The sequence below is a fragment of the Ornithodoros turicata genome, chromosome 7 (genome assembly GCF_037126465.1).
Source record: "Ornithodoros turicata isolate Travis chromosome 7, ASM3712646v1, whole genome shotgun sequence".
Lineage (NCBI taxonomy): Eukaryota > Metazoa > Arthropoda > Arachnida > Ixodida > Argasidae > Ornithodoros > Ornithodoros turicata.
In genome coordinates this window covers 4,088,257-4,096,667 of record NC_088207.1, presented here as the reverse complement: position 1 = coordinate 4,096,667, position 8,411 = coordinate 4,088,257, and positions in this window count along the sequence as shown.

Here is an 8,411-nt window from a genome sequence, read left to right as displayed (position 1 = left end):
CAACGTTAATCTGGCTGTTATCAATTCTGAGCTTTGTCAACATCTTGCTGACTGTCACAGTTGTTGTGCTGACATTTACTCAGCCTTTGTGTTGAGGAAAGAAAGAAATTGGGGCAAAACCTTTCTTCTTGAACAAGTGGAAGTTGCAAGTAGGGATAATTGTGTTATGTGTTCTCATTTCCTTCGCTATTGAAGTTTCTTGCTTCGAAATGTATTGGTATTGATTAAAATATTTTTGTTTAAGAATCTGTCGTCGTGTGCATTGCGTTCATCATGGGATAATCAATCAATCAAATGTTTATTGACGACATGTTTAAAAAACAGAATACAACATAAGACTGTGAAGGAGCTTGGTGAGGAGGAGGTGCAGCTTGCTGCTGTGCATGATGCACAAGCAGTTAATGTCCTAGCAGCAGCTCCAGCGGTGCAGCTCGAAAAATGATAACGGTACACAAGAAGCTTCAAGCCTTATTTAGCAATGGATGGCTCTCTTATGGGGAGCTGTCTACAGACTGAGTCAATCCCGCTCCCCAAACAAAGTTGACAACTTATTGAAGAAGCAGGGGAATGTCATCCATTGCGGTCTCTCCAGAATAAACTGGGACATGTTACTGCATGCGATATGGACTAATGCTCTGAAGGCAAACAATGTGACAACCGAGCTTGTTTCTACATACCAGTGCTACTCACTGGCATGGAATGTATTTCGTTAAATTAACAGGACTTAAAGGTGTGCTTAAAGGTGATGTAACAAGTATCCCACCGAAAATGATGCTCAGGTCATGACGTCAATCTGTGGCACGTGCAGCAAGGTAGGCTAGCCAACCATGTAAATCTGGACTGAGTTTACATTTTTATTTATTTACATGGGTGACCATTTTCACATACAATGCACACTAGAGATTGTATCGGCTAACTATATCATACAGTCAGAGCGTTGCAACGAAATTATTGTGCGTTTGGGTCAGGTTTGTGCCATTCTAGTTATAGTTCTAGTTCTATTTCTAGCTGGTTCGGCGTGTGGGATATGTGCCATAAAGCACAGCTACAATCTCAAATAGGAACAAAAATAGAAATTTGTGGTATAAGAAAAATTAGGGACAGCAAGCACCTTTACTTTTCTATTGTTTTATGGTTTGGTGGTTATGTGTACCCAAATTTTGCAGTCTGGATATGGTGCTATTGCAATGCCTGGATTCCCATTCCATCATGTGTTATCTCTTCTCTTTCATCACTCGTGAACTGTATCATTCCTGTTTTTGTTGTTTGTCGTCCCCTGTATCTCTCCTTTGGTGTTTCATTGTTTGCGACCTGTATAATATCCGTGTATGATATATGTACTGCAGGCCGCTCTCATTCAGCTCAAACGCTGAACTTCAGACTGCTTTAGACGATCCCACCTGATGACAGAGACAAACTTGGGAGTAGATATGTTTCGGTGGTCTTTGGCGCATATTTCGAGTCCTACATTTCCGCACTTGTGCAACAACGTATTTATCTACAATCTTACGCAATCAAGCTGCGTATGTGACACGTAGCCCACGTATGAGCACCAGTTGCGATTCAAACGCGATTATTTCTTGCACGAAATCATGCTTAAAAACACAGGCGCATTCTCATATTTTGCTGCTCGGTAAATATCCTAGCAGTAGACGCCGTAGACGAACAAAGTACTCCGCTGCTTCCAAAATTAGGCGTCTCGATTTGTACTGTTTTCACGGTGTGATGCGTTCTTGTTTTTTCTGGTGGTGTTGACGTTCTCGGAGCCGCACAAACAAACAACATCGACGATAAAAATGCGGAATATTTTACGACGAATGAATATATCGGCAGCGTAGGCAGTCACCCGCCGCCATGCTCCATCGGCCGTCGTCGTCCCCGATTGGTTACTGAGTCGATGACGAGTCGTGTTGTCAGTGTATAAGCGGCCCCGTATGACCAGTATGACCAGCTATCGCGTGTTGTGTTTGCTGTTCATGTTGAAAGTGTCGTTCTGTCAAACAAGACAAGCATCAAACACTGTTGCGAGGCATGTTTTGTATCGTCAATGTGACCAGTCGATTATACATAAACAAAACATGTTTGCATGCACGTTGTTAAACGTGTTTTGAGCGTTTGTATAACCAGTGTGATTGCAGCCTTACACTCTGCCCATTAGGAATTCCAACGTTACAGTGACGCGGGTGGTGACACTTGAAGTGAAGGTATTGTTGTTTGTCAGTTGGCTTTTTGTATAGTGTTGTGGTGAGGTTGCCGTTGTCCAGTGATATTGTGGTGTCGAGGAAGTTAATGAAGTGAGTTGACTGTTGTGATGTGAACTTTATGTTGCTATGCGCGGTGTTCAGTAGATCTATGAACTTTTGAAATTCATGTTCACCGTGTTCCCATATTATCAGTATATCATCGATGTATCGAAGGTACACAGTGGGTTTTAATGAGAGGGCGCTGAGAACTTTGTTTTCTAAGAACCCCATGAAGATATTTGCGTATGTGGGTGCAACAGGTGTGCCCATACTTGTACCGTGCACTTGTAGGCAGTATTCACCATTGAACTCGAAGTAGTTCAGTTTAAGGACTAAGTCCATTAGAGCGAGTATGGTTTCCGTGTCTTTTCTGGTGTTTGTTGTAGAAAGGGTATTGCAGAGGGCTGTGATTCCGTCGTTGTGTGGGATGTTAGTATACAGTGATGTCACATCCAGCGTGGCTAGTATTGTGTCCCTACCAAATGTACGAGTGTTGTTTATATCTCTGGTTATTCTGAGGAGGTGGGGTGTGTCTTGTACATGCGATGGCAGTGTTGTCGGAATATGGTTTAAATAGTGGTCCAGGAATTTCGAGAGCCTTTCTGTTGGTGTGTTGTTGTTAGATACAATTGGCCTGCCGGGGATGTTTGCCGTATAAAGCTCGTTGGCGTGTACCTTGTGGATTTTGGGCAGTAAATAGAAACGACCTGCGCCTGTGTTTGATGGGGTGAGATATCTGAGGTCATCACGTGTGATGAGCTTTCGTTCGTGGAGGTTCTGTATGGTATGGGTTATTAGCGCCGTGTACTCCTTTGTAGGGTCATGGTCCAGTTTGAGGTAGTGTTGCGTATTGTTGAGTTGCCTATGAGCTTCAGAAATATATTGATCTGTGGGCCAGATGACGATACTTCCACCCTTATCTGCGGGTTTGATAATGATATCATCTCTGTCAGCTACCGCTTTGATGATGTCACGCTGTGTTTTAGTGAGGTTGTGACCACGCGAGCTTTGGGAAATACCGCGAAGGATGTCGTTTCTTACTTGTTTAATGTACAGGTCTAATGTGGGTTCTCGGCCGTGATTTGGTGTCCAGGTTGATGGTAGTCGGAGGTCGTTGTTGTTTTCTTGTGTTGTATCAGCGAAGAATTCTCTAAGGCGTAGCGGTCTCGCAAAGTCTGATATGTCTTTGTGAATTTCGTATTCGTTAACAGAATTGAGTGTTGGGCAGAATGTTAACCCCCTAGAGAGGACTTGTAGTTCGTCGCTGGTTAGTGAGCGTGATATATCTATTACGGTGCTTGCGTCAGCGTTTTCTCGCGGTGGCTCAGCGATGTTGCGGGGAATTGTGGTTGTGCTGCTTGAAATGATTTGTTCGGCTGCTGCGTATGTTGTGTTAGTGGGTCCGGTATCCGTGTCGTTGTTGGAATTAGGTTTTCCGAGGTTTGCGTGTTCCTTGTTAGCTAGCTCGCGGTTGAGTTGTTGAATGTGTAGTTCGAGAGTGTTTGCCTCCGCGTCGGTGAGACTGGTATTGTTTACATGGGCCTGGATCGTAGCGAGTTGCGCGTGGCACTGTTTCTTTAATATTTCTAGAAACGTACGGGCTGTGTTGCTAAGGGCTGATGCCCAATCTAGCTCTAGTTCAGGTGTCAGTTTTCCTAATGCAGGAACTGTTTTAGGGGTGAGGCCTTTAGGTACTGTGTTGTGAGCCAGGTGGTGGGTGTAGATCCGTAGATGATGTTGGTATCGGCTGCGTTTCTCCATGAGTTTTCGCATTCGTAGAAAGTTCGTTGACCGCATGGTAGGCTGGTGATTAGGTAGTCAACGGTGTTTTCTGCGTGATGTGCGCGTGCGTCGTGTCTGTGGGGTCGGTGTCTGTGGGGTCAGTGGCTGTGAAGCCTCGCTGTGTTCCTCGATGTCATCTGTCTGTGTTTGCGTGCTTGTGGTCTTCCGTGCCACAGTTTGCGTGAACTTTGTGTGTGTGCGGGTTGTGTTTGGAGTGTTGTCGTTTGCCATGTGTGTATGCGTGGGTGCAGTGGTCGTTGTGGTCCCCTTTGATGCCATCGTGTGTTCTGACGTGTTTGCAGTGCTGGCACTTAAAGTGTAAGCTGGTTGAGGATGTTGTGTTTGAGCGTTTGTTAGTGCAGGACGGCATCTATGGACCATTAGGTGTTTGATGTTGTGTGCCATAGCTCCTGCGCCTGCGTGGTTTGGGTGGATGCCGTCCCGAGCGAGATGTGCTTCAGCGTGGTATTCGAAAGCTGCGTGTGTGATAACCATAACGTTGGTGTGTGCCTGACGCATGTGGATGAGGTGGTTGTTGACAGCGTGCGCCTTCCTGATGAACTTGTGTAGCCATGTGTCCTGGTGTATGTATGATCGGTGTTTGTTCTGTCTTCGGGGAAGTATCGTTGTCAGTACTATTTCAGCGTCTGGTCTGTTGTTTGTGATAAAGGAAACTAGTGCTTCGAATTCCTGGATGACATGTTGTGCTGTCGACCGTGCGATGTCGTTGGTCCCTACGCGGAGTATGAAGTGCGTGATGTTCGGTGGGGCGGCGGTTACATGTGTCATGATGTCTTTCTTGATGTATTCTTGCGCCGCTTGAGAAGTGTATGTGAGGTCCGTGCTCTCCGTGCGGGATGTGTTCGTGTATGTACTTGTAACAGCTATCCCCGAGGAGTGCGACATGTGAGAAAGAGAGGACTGGTTGCTTACCTCCTGAGGCCATCGGATCGTCAGTAGCGAACGTAGATGGGTAGAAATCCAGCGAACCGGTAGAGATGTAGGAAGGGAGTTGCCTCAGGACAGAAGCCGCCGATATTTCGAACAGAGACTGTTCTTCTTCTGGGCACCGTCCTCATCATTGGCATGGTATTTAAAGGGTTAGGTGTGACGTGTTTAAAGGTTCATGCGAATTGTGTGTCAACAGCCCGGAGGGAAGAAAGGGTCCGTACGGGTTTTTACGGCCGGAGTGAATGGCCGCTTTGTTAGATTGTGCAGGGGATTATGTGAACGAAGTCATCTAGGCTCCTGACCGGTTACAGAAAAATGGGGGTCTAGCTCACCATAATATTACATTTCTCGTAGGGTTCTGTGTCAACGGTTAGATACAATCTTGTCTCCAGGTCAAATTAAAACATATTTCATGGCGAAGTATGCAAGCTTGTTTGAAAATTTTGCAGTTTGCTCGCAAAAGCCCGTCCACGAATCAGCAGCATGTTCTGTGCATGATGCCACGGCCAGTTCGTCTCGGAGGCGGCCGTTCACGCCCGTGGTTAACATAGAATATCTTCGGCATTTGAGCCATTTTCAACTTCATATTTCACAGACTAAATGCTTTAGTAGAGGGGAACAAATTAAAAATGATCGTGGGCTTGTCAAATATCCTTTCATGGTTCCTTTAAGCTTCCGCCACACCCGCAAAGTTGGATAACTAGCACTGAAGATATATGTGGCCGTGGGCAGACTGCAAAACACCGTTCGCAGCAGTCGCCTATCTTATTAATCTTTCGCGGGAGCCGGTCCTTCATATTTGGAGAAGAGCTCCTTGATAACGCGGTCCGCCCCTGGGTGGGCCGTGTCTTTGAACGCGCGGCCGATAACAAGGTCGTCGGGGCAGTACCGGGAAGATCTTTTCCTGATCTTTCGCGGTGATATGCTCTGGTCTCCCTTCAAATCCGCGTATTGATCTTTCGCCTTTGGGGCCAGGATCTTTCGCGGTGGAGGGAGGCGAAAGGGAGCCGGTCCTTCATATTTGGAGAAGGGCCCCTTGATAATGCTGTCCGTCCCCGGGTGGGCCGTGTCTTTGAACGCGCGGCCGATAACAAGGTCGTCGGAGCAGTACCCCTTGCGGTGCTGTTCCGGGAAGATCTTTTCTTGATCGTTCGATGCTGTCTTGCTTGATGACAATACAGGTTCGATGTTCACTACTATGGCGCTTCCTACTTTCCTTCGTGCCGTTATCCCGTACGCAACACTCCGCAGTCTTGGTCTGTTGCATGGCGACGACAAGCATGAACAGCAATCCTTAACGTGACATGATTTCACAAGCAGGAGTTGGCATTGCACTAGTTCTAGTTCTAATCCTAGCTTATATGGGAGCCAGTCCTTGTGACTGGTCTTCCGCCTCGATGCCGATACAGAAGTGATCTTTTTAAATGTCCAGCCAACCTGTGTTGCAGCGTTTCAAGTTCTTGTTAGACCTCAGGTTAAAATCCTGGGAGTTGTTTTTGACAGTGCAGGGGTCGCAGCTGTCAACTGGCCTGAGTATTCAGCCGCTGTAGTGCTGTGCTGCGAGAACTTAAGTTTGTTGACCTGCTGATCACTTTTCGGGTACAGCTGTTAGCAGCATGGTATTACAGTCGCTTGTGGTTTTTAGCGGCTGTTTCATCCCCGCCAGCGGTAATAGAAGCTGCTATCACACGACACGCGTTCCGCTTTTTGTGGGGCGGATCCGTTGAGTGGGTCTGTAGGTCTCAACTCAACGGAAGCCGTGATCTGGGTGGCTTGGGAGTACCGGCTGTGCGCTTCACTCGCGTATTCTCTTTGAGGCGCTCCGTGCGTCAGAGCACCCGGCCTGTGCATTAGTGCAGCATTTCCTAGGATACGCCATTAGGTGGTTCCTCGCAAGTTGCAAGCTTCGCCCCAGGCCGGAAGTACTCCCTGCTTATTTTTGTACTTGTGTTGCTGTCGTGCGGCGCTTTCGTGTCGAATGCCCATATGAAGACATTTCGTTGTGGAGCGTCCGTGATTTCTACGCCGTCTACGGGGAAATTCGACCGGGTCCCGCAAGGCCAGCAGTGGCAACGAAATTCGCCTGGCACGTATCACTGCTGGCTGGCTTGATGCACGGCGCGCTAGTCTCCAGTGGAAGCTGGCCCATGGTGTCCTCCCACTGCGTGAACGTTTGCACCGTTTTCGCATGTGTCACACGGACGGTTGTCCGTCTTGTGGCATGTCTGAGACAGCAGTACATTGTTTTTTTTTTGTTTTTTTTTTGCGATGCCATATTCCACTTTTACTAGGGAGAAGGGCGGCGCAAATATTTGGACTCCCAGCGGTTGATTGGGCCACCGTAAGGTACCTGGAGCCGTTCTCGGTCGCACGCGCAGAGTGGAAGCAACTAGCATTGCTGATTTCGGAAATTAACTTCCAAATTTGGATTCGCCGGTGCCGGCCGTCCTTTGGTGGCCCAGATGTTGGGAGCATGGCTATTTTTCAGACAGTGAGAGCCGGGTTGCATGCGCGTATCATCCGTGAGCAGTCACTATTTGGGTCTGTGGAGTGCTCTCGCCACTGGCTTACATCGACTCGGCTCTTTGATCACGATCAAGCTAAGTGGCATATCAGGTTCTAGTAAGCCCACTAGGACTGTACTGCTCCCCCGTAGCGCCTCTTCCGGAGTTTCAGGATTGTTCGCAGGTCATGGCACGTACAAAAAGCAATCTCCCTTTGGAGCGTTGTTATCTGGTATGTAAGATAGAGTTTGTGTAAAAGAGGCTACCTTCATAGGTAGTTATCTTGCTTGATGACAATACAAGCTCTTCATCAGTTCTGTTCCCTCCTGCGCGCCTTCACTCGGGATACCTGTTAAAATTTAATTACGCGTACTGGGCTACTATTTGAATAGTCGGGGAATTGCAGTATCATCGTAGATGCGCATTCAGCAACGTAGCATTTCTGTTGTCCGTGAATTGAAGGGTCTGGTTCTTCCACTTACTTGTAAGGTCCGGCTAGCGGCGTCGTGGTTCTTTTTTTTTTCGTTCCATGGTACTATATCACTTCCGCCACGATAGATCTTTCTAACTGTGACCCGTATTGCTTTTCAGTTCATATGGGGTAACAGTGTGGAATGGGTGTCACGCACGCGTCTGTACCAGTCGCGGGAGGTTGGTGGGTTGCGAGTGCCACATGTAAAAGTGAAGTGCCTCGCTTTAGGTATAAAGGCCGCTTTTGATGCTCTGAGTGAGCCTAACCATCCTGCACATGACCTTTTCCAGTACCATTGTTCTAGCGTTTTGCGATCATTGTTCTACATGTTGCTAAGATACAAGCTCCAGACGGACTTCGCCGTCAAGCCCTGATTTCAGGAGAATGAGAGGGCCTAGGCCATCACTATTGGCTCTTCAAACACTTTTCCCGCCTTTCTACCATATAATGCCTCCCGTG